We start from the raw sequence: 17,060 nt of genomic DNA on the forward strand, positions 1-17,060 counted from the left end.
TTGTGTGCAGTTTTGGTCGCCTTACCTGAGGAAGGACGATCTTGCCATGGAAGGAGTGCAGCGAAGATTCACCAGGCTGATACCTGGGATGGCAGGAATGACGTATGAGGAGAGATTGTGTCGATTGGGATTATACTCACTGCAGTTTAGAAGATTGAGAGGGGATCTCATCGAAACCTATAAAATTCTGTCAGTCCTGGACAGACTAGATGCAGGAAGGATATTTATGATGGCCGGGGAGTCCAGAACCAGGGGTCATAGTCTAAGCATAAGGGGTAAGCCATTTAGGACTGAAATGAGGAGGAATTTCTTCACCCAGAGAGTGGTGAATCTGTGGAATTCTCTGCCAGAGAGGGCGGTGGAGGCCAGTTCATTAAATATATTCAAAAAATAGTTGGATATATTTCTTAAGGCTAAAGGGATCAAGGGATATGGGGAGAAGGCAGGGACAGGGTACTGAATTTGAATGATCAGCCATGATCTCATTGAATGGCGGAGCAGGCTCGAAGGGCCGAATGTCCTACTCCTGCTCCTATCTGATATGTTTCTATGTTTCTATGGATGGGCCTAGGACACTGCCCTGAGGAACTCCTGCAGTGATGTCATGTGATTGAGATGAATGACCTCCAACAACCACGGCCAACTTCCTTTGTGCTAGGTATGATTCCAACCAATGGAGCGTTTTCCCCTTGATTCCCATTGACTTCAGTTTTGCTAGGGCTCCTTGATGCCACACTCGATCAAATGCTGCCTTGATGTCAAGGGCAGTCACTCTCACCTCACCACTTGAGTTCAGCTCTTTTGTCCATGTTTGGACCAAGGCTGTAATGAGGTCAGGAGCTGAGTGGCCCTGGCGGAACCCAAACTGGGCGTCGATTAGTAGGTTATTGCTGAGTAAGTGCTGCTTGATAGCACTGTCGACGGCACCTTCCATCACTTTGCTGACGATTGAGAGTAAACTGATGGGACGGTAATTGGCCGGGTCAGAATTGTCCTGCTTTTTGTAGACAGGACATACTTGGGTTGTGAAGGGAGAGACGGGCCGAAGTCCCACTGAGCCGCACTGACCCCGAGCCAAAGTGAAATTAAAGTCAGTTCAATCTTTAGCAGCGGGCAGCTGGAGAGAGAGAAGATTCCGGAATCAAGGAAAGATTTTCTTATTTTGTTGCATCGCATTTATATGAAACACTCATTGACCGAGCTGGGAAACGCCTTTAAAATCAGCCCAAAAATTTTAAACGCAAACTCCCCACCATCGGGATGAAGTATCCGACACTCCACCGACTGGGCTAGCCTGACTGGTCTGTCACAAGGACCCTGCCTGTGCTCAAGTTTCCTCTCAATTCCCCGGTTTATCAGTAAATCCACCAGCAAAAGCCCGAGGGAAACTTAATATTGATTCATTGTCCAATTACTTGAATAGAAAGCGAGCGGAGGAGAAGGATTGAGAGTTTTTAGTGTGCAACAGAAGTGATGTTGTTTGACGGAGAAGCGACACAATCTCAATCAGTGCAGGGAGGTGAGTCAGCGGGTCACCTTCTCCCTTAACACAGCCTTCTGACTTGCGGCTGACAAACTGAGCAGAGGTTTTGGGACTGTAGCAATTATCACGCTCGCCTTACGCCCGAAATGCCCCCGGTTCCGCTCCAGGACGGGATGAATGATATTGGATCTTGCTCCAGGTGAACCCCCAGGGACGAGTTTCTTTCCCTGTGTGGAAAATTGCCCAAGTATGTCCTGTCTACAAAAAGCAGGACAATTTATATCTGAAGGAATGAGATTCCACACTTATAAAAGTTAATTTTCAGTGCTAGGGAGGTTGCTTGGTGGAAATTAAGACGACTTCGACTGAAATGGGCGGGGTTGATACGGTGTGTGAAATATGGTGACGATCTATGGTTATTATGGTTATTATCCGAGGGGACGCTGCAGGATCCTTTAAAGATCTCCCGCGGATCCACTGAAACCAGTCGAATGTGCAGCTTTGAGAGGGGCTATCTGCACAATCAGGGCAGGAAACGGGAGGGAGGGAGGGACACTGTCGGTATCTGTGCTGAGGTTGAGTCTGTGAAGAATGGTCCGGGATCAGATAATGTACAGCCTCTATGAAATATTTTATTTTATTCATATTTAATTACAATATGTTTTCTTCCATTGTTCATATTTATTAAATTGCAATAGGAAAGGTTTATTTTCAGTTTGAACCAGGCACCATTTCTAGAACATAATGCTTCCCCCCAGGATCGAGCCGGAGACTTTTCGCCTGTGAGGTGAACATGATAAACCGCTACACTATGGAAACTTCTGCTTAGCTAAACATCCAGAAAGAACTGTTCAGCGAGAAGGTGAAATGCTGAATTCCAGATTCTGAATTTATTTCCTTTCACTGCCATTTCTCTGACCGAAACTGCACAAGTCAAAAATGTTCCTTTCAAAGTCATTAAACTCTCGAATTTCCAGGTCGCCCCCGAATCTTCTGAATCAGATGCCTCCAGTTTTGCCACTCAATCAATGTCCCTTTGCAATTTTCTGCTCCTATCCTCACTAATTACTGTGCCACTGTCAGACTTGGTTTACGGTTATCGATCGTAGGATCTGGAAAGCACTGCCTGAAAGGGTGCTGGAGGCAGATTCAATCATGGTTTTCAAAAGGCAGTTGCATAAGTAGCTGTATGATTGTCTGATTCACTGAGATCACCTCTCGTTCTCCTAAACCCCAGGGAGTATAGGCCCAATCTACTCAATCGCTCCTCATAGGACAGCCCTCTCATTGCAGGAATCAGTCTAGTGAACCTTCTCACACCCCATCTAAGGCAAGTATATCCTTCAACAGGTAAGGTGACCAAAACTAAAATACGGTTTTGATCTGCTGGTAGTAAGCGAGCAAGGATCTGCGAGATATTGCTGTTTGTACAAATGTTCCCTGGTGGTCTAGTGGTTAGGATTCGGCGCTCTCATCGCCGCGACCCATTGGTTCTTACAAAACTGTTTAATAAAATAATTCAAGTCTGTTGGACACTTAATAATTCTCTTAATCGACCACTGCTTGTTGTTGCACACTGAAGGGAATGCTAACATGTTTTCCAGGTGATAGTCAAACTTTAGTAACATTTTTGTAGAATCAGACAGCACAGAAGGAACCCATTAAGCCCCATTGTGCCTGTGCCGGCTCTTTGAAAGAACTATTCAATTTGTCCCACTGCCCTTCTCTTTCCCCATAGCCCTGCAAGTGTTTCTTTTTCAACTACATTTCCCATTTGAAAGTTAATGTTGAATCTATGATTCTATGACACTGTTTTTATTTTTACACGGCCTGGTTCACAGTTCTGAATATTGTCCATACGCCACAAGTTGAATTGTTGTTCAGAAGCTGCTCGACCTGTTGTGTATTTGGAGCAGTTTCCCAGTTTATTTCCCTGTGATGTGATGATTGTGGGGGCTCGGTGTGTGTAACTGGATTTGCTGCAGTCCACCGGCAGCAGGTGGTGAAAGCGGGCCAGAGACAGTGACTGACAGGTGAGCTAGATTTCCTTACACACCTTGGAATTCAGGAGAACCTGGTTCATGGTTTGCAGAGCAAACTGCTAAAATAAAGTGTGTAAAATGAGAAGGGAACAAATTCATGACATGCAAAGCATGGAAATTACTGTGTGAAATGGGCCTCGGATAATATTAACGTCAATATTTTTCTGCCTGACATGGTGGTGGAAGCAGATTCAATATTAACTTTCAAAGGGGAAGGAAATTGAAAAAGAAACACTTGCAGGGCTTTGGGAAAAGAGCAGGGCAGTGGGAATAATTGGATCGCTCTTTCAAAGAGGCACAGGCACTATGGGCCGAATGGCCTCCTTCTGTGCTGTCTGATTCTATGATTCTATAATAAGTTATCGCAGTTTGTCTGTCACCCAGTAAACTTGTTATTAATTCCTGCAGTGAGCAACACAATGTTGTGGGTTGATTAATGATGATTGAAACAATTATGAAGGGTCTCACTGACTTGAATTATCCCTAAATACCTTAGGTTAACAAAAATCTCTCAGTCGCAGATTAAAATGAACAATTGATGTTGTGCCTTTGAAAGAGCTATCCAAATAGTCCCACTCCGCTGCTCACCCCATAGCCCTGCTGACACTCATGCCAGTGGAAACTGTTTCCCCCATAATTTTGAACAACTCTCTTAAATCTCCCCTGAAATGTGATTAATGGAGGTCAATGTGGGCAAATGTCAAGCCATCCACTAAGAAAGATCGGTCAGTCTATGATCTGAAAACATTGGCAGAGAATTTTTTTTTCTGTGAAATAGCTGGTCCTGTTTAATTTAACAGAAGTTGCCTCAGATCCCTGCTCTCACAAGCAATGAACTTTTGAAAGCATTCTCCTAAAATACGATGTGTAAAATGAGATATGGGTTAAAAGTTCAGCACATGCAAGAGCAAAATAATTCACTGTATTTCGACTGTCCCTCAGTAAGCATATTTTAATGTATTTCATTCTGCAAAAGGAAGTTATTGGTTCAATAATGGTTATTAAATCAATTCTTATTTTATCACATTAGATGCATGTTATTAATTTAATAAAATTACTTCGCATTAATTAATTAAAAACGGTGATATCAAAATTAATTCCCTAACCGGGAATCGAACCCGGGTCAAAGTGTTGAAAGGAATCGGTTATGAATCGTTTAAAGTTGTCCTAGAAAAATTTCACACTGCTAAATTAAAATCACGGTTACAATGTGTTTCGATGTAAAAGGGGATTGAAACTGACAATACAAACGCTAGGCAGCGCCCGCGGTAAGACAGTGCTTAAATTTAAACAGGTAGTAGCGAAGTAACCGCTGAGTTAAAGCTGACACCAATAAAAAAAGTGGGAAACAACTCAATATAAAGGATGAGCTCACATATATCAGGGCCCGTGCAGTCTGGTCAACGTCAAGCCCCTCCTTTCTTAGTCAGAGACGTGAAAGGGAGTCAGACGCCACAAACTTGAATTAAAGGCACAAATACGAGTAACACTTACTTCCAAATCTTTTCACTGTAAATTAATTTCACTTCATTTCTCAGCTGATTGCGTTGAATCTGAAATTCAGCACAATGGGATTTTATGTTCACTACTGATTCTATTTTCTGTGCACGGTAGAAATAACCGGTCCTGTTAAATTTGACCAAAGCTCCCCAGATTCATGGTGTCATCAGCAGTGACCATTTTTAAACCAGACTCCTAAAGTTCAGTGTGTATAATGAGATATGGGCAACGGTACAAATTATTGAACTATCGACTCTACCACTGTTAGCATTTCTTTCATTGTGCAAAAGAAGATTATTGGTTAATTAATGATGCTTTCCCGTGAAAGCAACATAAAGTTTATCAAAATGCTTTCGCCCAACGTGGGGTTCGAACTAACGAACATTGAAATTAAGAGTCTCACACTCTGGCAACTGAGCTCGCCGGGTCTGATCACTTTGAACGTCTATTGTCGCTGCTTGCAGCCAGGTGCCTGGTGGCTCCGCTCCAGGGATTTAACTTGTCCTGCAAACCATGAACCAGGTTCTCCTGAATTCCAAGGTGTGTAAGAAAATCAAGCATCAAAAGCCCTTTCATTAACCACAGGGCTTCAGGCAATGTTCTGATCGCAAAGCGCTTTTAGACACAAAACTATGGCATCTTTCCAGCAATCTGAGAAGTAGAGTTCTCATCTTCAGTTTCTTCAGGTAATCCACTCCCCATGTCATTACCTTCTTTATTCAGGGCTATGGGTAGAACCAAGTGCCAAGAGAGGACAGGTGGGCTGTCAATATCAGCAATCTTTATAAACCCAGTATATCCAGCTCTGTGCTGATAGTTTTTGGGACCGGATCCAGTTCTTCATCAATGATGACAGGTTCTGGTCTCGGAAACATCTGCTTGTCAATATCTCTTGCCGATTTCCCGGTGTTTCCCGATTCTGTCTGTCTCTCTGGCTCTGTTTATTCTATGTGTGGCCACCTGCAGGTTGACTTTGAACGAATAACTGTATTTGTGAATAGCAAAATTAAATACATGAGGGCATCAGGCGCTTCACTCCCTGACACTGGGGAAACAGTGAGACAGACTTTAGAGCAAGGGTCTGGTTATCGTGAAACAGCAAAGAAAATATTAATTACGGGATTATCCAAAAAAACGATGACCTCGATGTGATTTGAACACGCAGCCTTCTGATCTGGAGTCAGACACGGTACCGTTGCGCCACGAGCTCCACACTGCAACCAGCGATGTTTCTTTATATACACGTTCATCAAACACTGTTTCATTTCTCCTGCCTTGGAGTAATGAACGGGCTTTATAATCCCCGCCCACTCGAGTCCCCCGGGTGTCAGACAGCATCAGAAGCAGCGCTCACCTGTCACTCACCGTCTCACGCCCGCTTTCACCACCTGCTGCCGGCTGACTGCAGCAAATCCAATTACACACACCGAGCCCCCACAATCATCACATCACAGGGAAATAAACTGGGAAACTGCTACAAATACACAACTGGTCGAGCAGCTTCTGAAAAACAATTAAACTTGCGGCTGGAAGCAATATTCATAACTGCAAACAAGGCCGTGTAAAAATATAAACTGTGTGTCTGAGCCGAGGCCCTAAGCTCTGGAATTCCCTCCCTAAACATCTCCGCCTCTCTTTCCTCCTTTAAGGCGCTCCTTAAAATCTACCACTTTGACCAAGCTTTTGGTCACCTGTCCTAATATCTCCTTATGTGGATCGGTGTACAATTCTGTCTGATAATGGCTCCTGTGAAGCGCCTTTGGACGTTTTACTACTTTAAAGGTGCTACATAAATGCAAGTTGTTGTTATGTATATGTGTGTGGTGTTTATATATAAAATGGGTGTTTATAGAATGAGTACGATGCTGTGCACGTGTGTCAGTTGTAAATAGTGGTGAACGGTTATTTTTCAGACTGGAGGGAAATATACAGTGCTGTTCCCCAGGGGTCGGTATTAGGACCAATGCTCTTTCTCATATACATTAATTACCTGGACTTGGGTATACTGGGCAAAATATCAAAGTCTGCAGATGACAGGAAACTCAGAACTGTCGTAAATAATGAAATGGGCAGAGACATAGCAGATGTGTGAAGTGATCCATTTTGGTGGGATGATTGAACTGAGGCAATATAAACTAAATTATACAATTTTAAATCGGGTGCAGGAACAGAGAGACCTGGGGGTGTAAATATCTATCTCTGAATGTGGCGGGACAAGTTAAGAAGGCTGTTAAAAAGCACACGAGATCCTTGGCTTTATTAATAGAGGCATAGAGTACAAAATCAAGGAAGTAATACTGAGCCTTTATATATCATTGGTTAGGCCTCAGCTGGAGGATTCTGGGCACAACATTTCAGGAAGAATGTGAAGGCAGAAAAGATTTACAAGCTTGTTTCAGGGGATGAGGGACTTCAGTTAGGTGTATAGATTGAGACGTTTTCGTTGTTCTCCTCAGAGTAGAGAAGATAGCGATGAGATTTGATAGATGTGTTCAAAATCAGGAGGGGTCTAGCATGGTCAAGGAAACCTCCAGCTGATTACCACATACTGCTCTCCCTCAGCTGATGAATCAGTGCTCCTCCATGTTGAACATAGATACATAGAAGATAGGAGCAGGTGTAGGCCATTCGGCCTCTCGATCCTGCTCCGCCATTTAATGAGATCATGGCTGATCATCCAAATTCAGTACCCTGTCCCTGCTTTATCCCCATATCACTTGATCCCTTTAGCCTGAAGAAATATATCCAACTCCTTCTTGATTATACTTAATGAATTGGCCTCAACTTCCCTGTGTGGCGGAGAATTCCACAGGTTCAACGTTCTCTGGGTGAAGAAATTCCTCCTCATCTCAGTCCTAAATGGCTTAGTCCTTATCCATAGACTGTGACCCCTGGTTCTGGACTCCCCCGCCATCGGGAACATCCTACCTGCATCTAGTCTGTCTAGTCCTGTTAGAATTTTATAAGTTTCAATGAGATCTCCTCCCATTCTTCTAAACACCAGCAAATGTATGCCTAATCGATCCAATCTCTCCTCATACGTCATTCCTGCCATCCCAGGTATCAGTCTGGTGAATCTTCGCTGCATTCTCTACATGGCAAGAACATCCTTCCTCAGATAAGGCGACCAAAACGGCACAGAATACTCAAGGTGTGGTCTCACCAAGGCCCTGAACAACTACAGCAAGACATCCTTGCTCCTGTACTCAAATTCTCTCGCTATGAAGGCCAACATACCATTTGCCACCTTAACCGCCTGCTGCACCTGCATGCTTACCTTCAGCGATTGGTGCACAAGGACACCCATGTCTCCTTGCACTTCCCCTTCTCCCAATCTATTGCCGGTCTGATAATAATCTGTCTTCCTGTTTTTGCCACCGAAGTGGACAACCTCGCATTTATCCACAATATACTGCAATTGTCATGCATCTGCACAATCACCTAACCTGTCTAAATCATGCTGGAGTTTATCTGCATCCTCCACACAGCAGAGACACCCACCCAGCTTTGTGTCGTCTGCAAACCTGGAGATATTACATCCAGTTCCCTTGTCTAGATCATTTATATATATTGTGAATAGCTGGGGTCCTCGCACCGATCCCTGCGGTACCCCACTAGTCACTGCCTGCCACTCAGAAAAAGACCCGTTTATTCCAACTCTTTGCTTCCTGTCTGCCAACCAGTTATCTATCCAAGTCAGTACCTTACCCCCAATCCCAGGTGCTTTAAATTTACACGCTAATCTCTTATGTGGGACCTTATTAAAAGCCTTCTGAAAGTCCAAATACACAACATCCTCTGGTTCTCCCTTATCTATTCTGCCAGTTACATCCTCAAATATTCCACTGGATTAGTCAAGCATGATTTACCTTTGGTAAATCGATGTTGACTTTGTCACTGTTTTCCAAGTGCTCTGCTATTACATCTTTTATAATTGACTCTAATACTTTCCCCACTACCAATGTCAGGCGTACCATTCTATAATTCCCTGTTTTCTCTCTACCACCCTTTATAAATAGTGGGGTTACATTAGCTATCCTCCAATCCATGGGAACTGTTCCAGAGTCCATAGAATTTTGGAAGATGACCAGCAATGCATCTACTATTTCTAGGGCCACTTCCTTAAGTATACTAGGATGTACATTATCAGGCCCTGGGGATTTATTGGCCTTCAATCCCATCAATTTTGCTAACACCATTTCCCTACAAATACTGATTTCAGTCAATTCCTCCCTCTCATTAGACCCGATGTTGCCCGACATCTCTGGGAGGGTAATTGTGTTCTCATTTGTGAAGCCAGAACAAAAGTATGTATTTAATTGGTCAGCCATTTCCTTGTTCCCCATTATACATTCCCCTGATTCTGACTGCAAGGGACCGATGCTTGACTTCACCAATCTTTTTCTCTGCACATATCTATAGAAGCTTTTACAGTCAGTTTTTATGTTCCCTGCAAGCTTACTCTCATAATCTTTATTCCCCTATTAATTAATCCATTTTCCCTCCTTTGCTGAATCCTAAACTGCTCCTAATCCTCAGGTTTGCTGCTTTTACTGGCCAAAATATATGAACACCACTTGGAAGAAGAACTGAGTGTATAAGGGCACAGATTGTACTCTGGGTGGAGGACTTCAATGTCCATCACCAAGAGTGGCTCAGCAGCACCACTACTGACCGAGCTGGCCGAGTCCTGAAGGACATAACTGCCAGTCTGGGACTGTGACAGATGGTGAGGGAAAAACCTCCTTGACCTCTTCCTCTCCAATCTACCTGTCGCAGATGCTTCTGACCATGACAGCATTGGCAGCAGTGACCACCGCTAAAACACTGTGGATACGAAGTCCCGTCTTCACTCTGAGAACACCCACCTTGGTGTTGTGTGGCACTACCACTGTGCTAAATGGTATAGGTTCAGAACAGACTAGCATTTCAAAACTGAGCCTCCAGGAGTCGCTGTGGGCCATCAGAAGCAACAGAATTGTATTCCACCACAATCTGTAATCACATGACTAGGCATATCACTCACTCTACAATTACCACCAAGCCAGGGGACCAACCCTGATTCAACAACGAGTGTAGAAGAGCATGCCAGGAGCAGCACCAGGCGTACCTAAGAATGAAGTGCCAACCTGGGGAATCTGCAAAACAGGACTTAATGCCAGACGCAGCATGCAATAGACTGGGCTAAGCGATCCCACAATCAACAGATCAGATCAAAACTCTGCAGTCCTGCCACACCCAGTCGTGAATGTTGGTGGACCATTAAACAACTAATGGGAGGTGGATGCTCCAAGAATATCCCCATCCTCAATGATGGTGAAGCCCAGCACGTGAGTGCAAAAGACAAGGCTGAAGCGTTTGCAAACAACTTCAGCCAGAAGTGCCGAGTGGTTGATCCATATCGGCCTACTCCCGTGGTCCGCACCATCAAAGAAACCAGCCTTCAGCCAATTCCATTCACGCCATGTGATATCAAGAAACGGCTGAGCGCACTGGATACAGCAAAGGATATGGGCCCGGACAACATCCCGGCAATAGTGCTGAAGACTTGTGCTCCAGAACTAGCCGCGCATCTGGCCAAGCTGTTCCAGTACAGCTACAACACTGGCATCTATCCCACAATGTGGAAAACTGCCCACAAAATGTAGGGCAAATCCAACCCAGCACTTTACCGCCCCTTCAGTCTATTCTCAATCATCAAAACATGAAGGAAGGAGTCATCGACAGTGCTATCAAGCAGCACTTACTCACCAATAATATTCTCACTGATGCCCAGTTTGGGTTCCGCCAGGAACACTCGGGTCCAGATCTCATTACAGCCTGGGTCCAAACATGAACAAAGGAGCTGAATTCCAATTGTGAGGTGAGACTGACTGCCCTTGACATCAAGGCAGCATTTGACCGAGTCTGACATCAAGGAGCCCTAGTAAAACTGAAGTGAATGGGAATCAGGGGGAAAACGCTCCACTGGCTGATGTTATACCTAGCACAAAAGAAGATGGTTGTGGTGGTTGAAGGTCAATCATCACAGCCCCGGAACATTCCTGCAGGAGTTCCTCAGCGCCGTGTCCTAGGCCCAGCCATCTTCAGCTGCTTCATCAATGACCTTCCCTCCAACATAAGGTCAGATTTGTGGATGTTCCCTGATGACTGCACAGTGTTCAGCGCCATTCAAAACCCCTCAGATAATGAAGCCGTCCATGCCCGCATGCAACTCGACCTGGACGAAGTTCAGGCTTGGGCTGATACGTGGCAGGTAACATTCACGCCACAGAAGTGCCAAGCAATGACTATCTCCAAGAAGCCAGAGTCTACCCTCCTCCCCTTGACATTTAATGGCATTACCATCGCCGAATCCTCCACTATCAACATCTTGGTGTCCCCATTAACCAGAAACTTAACTGGACCAGCCACATAAATACTGTGGCAACAAGAGCAGGTCAGAGGCTGGGTATTCTGTGGCGAGTTAATCACCTCCTGACTGCTCAAAGCCTTTCCACCATGTACAAGGCGCAAGTAAGGAATGTGATGGAATAATCTCCAATTGCTTGGATGAGTGCAGCTCCAACAGCACTCAAGATGCTCGACACCAGCCAGTACAAAGCAGCCCGCTTGATTGGCACCCCATCCACCACCTTAAACTTTCACTCCCACCACCACTGGTGTACCGTGGCTGCAGTGTGTACCATCTACAAGATATACTGCAGCAACTCGCAAATGCTTCTTCGGCAGCACCTCCCAAACCCGCGATCTCTTCCACCTAGAATGACAAGGGCAGCAGGCACATGAGAACACCACCACTTCTAAGTTCCCCTCCAAGTCACAAACCTTCCTAATGTAGAAGTATATCATCGATCTTTCATCGTCACTGGGTGAAAAACCTAGAACTCCCTACCGAACAGCACTGTGGGAGCACTATTACCATACGGACTGCAGCGGTTCAAGAATGCGGCTCACCACCACCTTCTCAAGGGCAACTAGGGATGGGCAATAAATGCTGGCCTTGCCAGCGACGACCAGATCCCATAAATGCTTAAAAAAGAAAGAAATGCAGTGTGCTAGGCCCAACCACCTTCAACTGCTTCATCAATGACCTTCCATCCAAAATAAGGACAGAAATGGGGATGTTCCCTGAAGACTGCACAGAAGGGAATGCAATGGATGTTGTCCACAGGGATTTTAGGAAGGTGTTTGACAAAGTACCACATAGAAGGCTGGTTAACAAAATTGATGCTCATGGAATAGGTGGTCAGTGGCAGCTTGGATAAGGAACTGGCTTAAGGACAGAAAACTGCAAGTTGTGGTAAATAGCTGTTTTTTCACACTGGAGGAGGTTCCCCAAGGGTCAGTGCTGGGGCCATTACTTTTATGATATTTGTAAATGATCTGGATATTGGAATAAAGAGTAGAATTTCTAAATTTGCCGACGACACCAAACGTGGGTGTGTAGCAAACAGTGAGGATGATACCAATCGACTGCAGCAGGAAATAGAAAGCCTAGCAGAATGGGCAGACAAGTGGTGGATGGAATTTAATACAGAGAAGTGTGAGGTGATGTATTTTGGCAGAAGGAACAGTGAGAGGCAATATACACTTAATGGCACAGTTTTAAGAGTGTGCAGGGACAGAGGAGCCTGGGAGTTAATGTGCATAGGTCGTTGAAGGTGGCAGGACATATGGAGAGAGTGGTTAAAAAAAACATATGGGATCTTGGGCTTCATAAATAAAGGTAATGAGTACAAAGGTAGCGAAGTTATGTGGAACCTTTATAAAGCACTGGTTAGGCTACAACTGGAGTACTGCATCCAGATCTGGTCACTGCACTTGAGGAAGGATGTGAAGGCCCTTGAGAGGGAGCAGAGGGGATTTACCAGAATGGTTACGGTGATGGGGGATCTTAGCTACAAGGACAGGTTGGAGAAGCTGCATTTGTTTTCATTATAACAACAAAAACGTATATTTATATAGCACCTTTCACGTAGTAACTCCTCCCAAGGCGCTGCACAGGAGTATTTAAAGACAAAGGCGGTTATGGGGTGATTTGATAGAGGTGTACAAGATTATGATGAGCTTGTATAGGTTAGATGGGGAAAGGCTGTTCCCACTAGTTCATGTTAATGGACTCGGGGACACAGATTTAAGGTAATAGGCAAGAGATACAGGGGGGACGTTCGGTAAACTTTTTTTATGCAGTGACTGGTGTGGACCTGGCATTCGCTGCCGACAGAACTGGTGGAAACGGAGACACTCAATGTTTTCAAGTGGAGACTGGATAGACACTTGAGAGAAATAAACGTACCGGGGTACGGGGATCGAATGCAGGAATGGGACTGACTGGATTGCTCCACTGAGAGCCAGGACAGAATTGATGGAACGAATGTCCTCCTTCTGTGCCGTTTTGACTCTATGACTATGAACTATAGAGTAGTGATAATGGGGGCTTCAACTACCCTAACATATCTGAGAATCAGGCTAAATATAGAAAGTTCAGAGGAGAAGTGAAAAGGAAAATAAGAGGGAAAAGACAGGGTATGAGAATAGAATGACAACGAACATAAAAGGTAATCCAAAAGTCTTCTATGTGCATATATTACCAAGGTTAACGACACTAATATAGTGGCAGAGTAAGTAGTGCGGATGGGAGCAGGAAATTGCAAAGGGACATAGATTGTGTGGGTAAAATCAGAGGCATCTGATTCAAAAGATTCGGGAGAAGGAATTTAGGGACTTTAATGAGTTTGAAAGGAACATTTTTGACTTGTGCAGTTTTGTTCAGAGAAATGTTAGTGATGGGAAATTAAACCAGAATCTGGGATTCAGCATTTCACCTTCTCGCTGAACAGATCTTTCTGGAGAAGTTGTGTATCAGTTGTTGTAGGTTAACGGTTATCGCGTTCGCTTAACACGTGAAAGATCCCCGCTTCGAGCCCGAGCGGGCGCATTATGCTCGAGACTATTATTTATGTGAAATTAATTGATACACAGTGTGTAAAATCAGATAGGTGATAAAACTTCATCAATGAATAAAGTTTCACAAATTATTAAAGTTTAGTTATTGAAGATTCGACTGTCCCTCAGTGTGAGCATTTATTTCATTCTGCAAAATCAACGCTATCAGTTAATAAATGGTGATTAAAGCAATTGAACCACTAAACTACCAGAAAACACTTTGAAGAGTTTATCACAATTGCTGACATTTCTTCTCTTTTTTCTTGTGTTTTTTCAGCTCTTGGTCCTTTTCAGCTCCTGACTGCGGATATTCCTCTGATTTAAAGTGAACAAAATGCAATATCTCGCAGCCCCGGCCTCGGTTAACACCAACAGATCTAAGGCACATTTCAGACACGGAAACAAACCCATTAATTATTCGCTCTTCCCCAGCTCCAGAGCTCAGATTGTTATTGTCCACCCCAGTGACCCGGGCCAAACCTCCCCATACACCGAGCACAGGCTCAGGAAATCCCCAGGGGAGATGATAACACAGTCACTGAGCCTTCGAGAAACATTGAACAAGCACCAGGACTGAAACATTTTAAATGCAGAAGTGAGCAAGTGAGTTTTCTAGCATTGAGGAGCGGTCTAAAGCGTCTGCGTTTAGGTCGCAGTCTCTTCTGGTAGGCGTGTGTGCAAATCCCACTTCTGACATTCTGCATATTTAATTACTAAGTGCAACTCATTTCTTTTGACGCCACTGTGAAGCGCTTTGGGACATCCCTCAAAAGTGGGATTCAGCGGTTCACCTGCTCGCTGAGCATTCCCATCTGACCCGGTACTGAATGTGGAGACGTTTCCGCAGTGTGGGAGCTATCACATACGCGGAATCATTTTGTTGGATCTTGCTCCTCATGCATGTCCAGGGGCGAGTTTGCTCTCCTGTGAAAGGACATAAGAAAATAAGAATGAAATAATTAGGAGCAGGAGTAGGCCATATGGCTCCCGAGCCTGCTGCGCCATTCAATCAGATAATGGCTGATCATCGACCTTAACTCCACTTTCCTGCCTATCCACATATCCATTGATTCCACTACAGTCCAAAAATCTATCGATCTCTGCCTTGAATATACTCAACGAATGAGCATCAGCAGCAGTTTGGGGCAGAGATTTCCAAGGAAAGCGGCTGAAATCCATTTAAATCTAACAATGGCTGATGTCACAAGCACCGAACATTTTTAACCATCTTCTACATTAGAGTGTGTAAAATCAGAAGTGATAAAAGTTCATGGCATGCAAAGCATGGAAAGTACTGTGTGAAATGGGACTTGGATAATATTAATGTCAATATTTTTCTGCCTGACATGGTGGTGGAAACAGATTCAATGTTAACTTTCAAAGGGGAAATAATTGAAAAATAAACACTTGCAGGGCTTTGGGAAAAGGGCAGGGGAGTGGGAATAATTGGATTGCTCTTTCAAAGAGCCGGCACAGGCACTATGGGCCGAATGGCCTCCTTCTGTGCTGTCTGATTCTATGATTCTATATTAAGTTATTACAGTTTGTCTGTCACCCAGTAAACCTGTTAGCAATTCCTGTAGTGAGCAACACAATGTTGTGGGTTGATTAATGATGATTGAAACAATTATAAAGAGTCTCACTGACTTGAATCATCCCTTATTACCTTTGGTTAACAAAAATCTATCAATCGCAGATTAAAATGAACAATTGATGGAGCATTTTTGAAAGAGCTATCCAATTAGTCCCACTCCGCTGCTCTTCCCCCATAGCCCCGCTGACCCTCCTGCCAGTGGAAACTGTTTCCCCCATAATTTTGAACAACTCTATTAAATCTCCCCTGAACTGTGATTAATGCAGTTCAATGTGGGCACGTGTCAGATCATTCACTTTGGGTCTAAGGAAGATCGGTCAGTGTTTGGTCTGAAAAAACTATGTCAGAGAATATTTTTTCTGTGAAGAAAACGGTCCTGATTAATTTAACAAAAGTTTCCCCAGATCCCTGCTCTCACAAGCAATGAACATTTTAAACTATTCTCCTAAATTACAATGTGTAAAATGAGATATGGGTTAACAGTTCAGCACATGCAAAGAGCAAAATAAATGACTGAAGTTTCGACTGACACTCAGTCACCATATTATAATATTTTTCATTCTGCAAAAGAAGGCTGTCGGTTAATTAATGGCGATTAAAACATTTCTTATTTTTTCACATTAGTTGCATGTTATTTATTTACTCAAATTTCTTCGCTTTAATTAATTAAAACCTGTGATGTCAAAGTTACTTCCCTAACCGGGAATCGAACGCGGTCACACTTACGGATCAGAATAGCTTATTGAATCATATAAAGGTGACCTCGAAAAATATCACTCTGCTAAATTAAAATCACGGCTGCAATTTGTTTCGGTGTAAAATAAGGAGATTGAAAATGACAAAAAAAACGCCAGGCAGCGCCCGCGGTGAAACAGGGCTCGAACTTAGAATTAAGTTGGTGCTGCGAAGTAACCGCTGAGCTAAAGCTGACGCCGATCAAGGAGTGAAAAACCGCTCAATATAAAGGATGAGCTCACAGATATCAGGCGCAGTGCAGTCAAATGTCAAATCCCTTGTTTTTTATTCAACAGAGGAAGAAGAGACATGAGCGGGAATCAGAAGCCACAAACTTTAATTAAAGGCACAAATACTTACTGACAAATCTTTTCACTGTAAAATTCTTTCACTTTATTTCAACGCTGACTGCGTTTAATCTGAATGTCAGCACCATGGGATTTTAAATTCAGAACTGCTTCTATTTTGTGCGCATGGTAGAAATAACTGGTCCTGTTCAATTTGACCAAAGTTCCCCAGATTCCTGGTGTCATCAGCAATGATCATTTTAAACCAGACTCCTAAAGTACAGTGTGTAAAATGAGATATGGGTAACAGTACAAATTATTGAACTGTTGACTCTCCCTCAGTTAGTATTTCTTTCATTGTGACAAAGAAAATTGTCGGTTAATTCATGAGGCTTTACCGTAAAAGCAACAAAGAAAAAGTTTAACAAAAACCTTCAACCAACGTGGGCACGAACCCAGGAGCACTGCTA

The sequence above is a fragment of the Somniosus microcephalus genome, unplaced genomic scaffold (assembly GCF_052327205.1).
Source record: "Somniosus microcephalus isolate GS21.2 unplaced genomic scaffold, FLI_Smic_1.0 unresolved_chr4, whole genome shotgun sequence".
Classification (NCBI taxonomy): domain Eukaryota; kingdom Metazoa; phylum Chordata; class Chondrichthyes; order Squaliformes; family Somniosidae; genus Somniosus; species Somniosus microcephalus.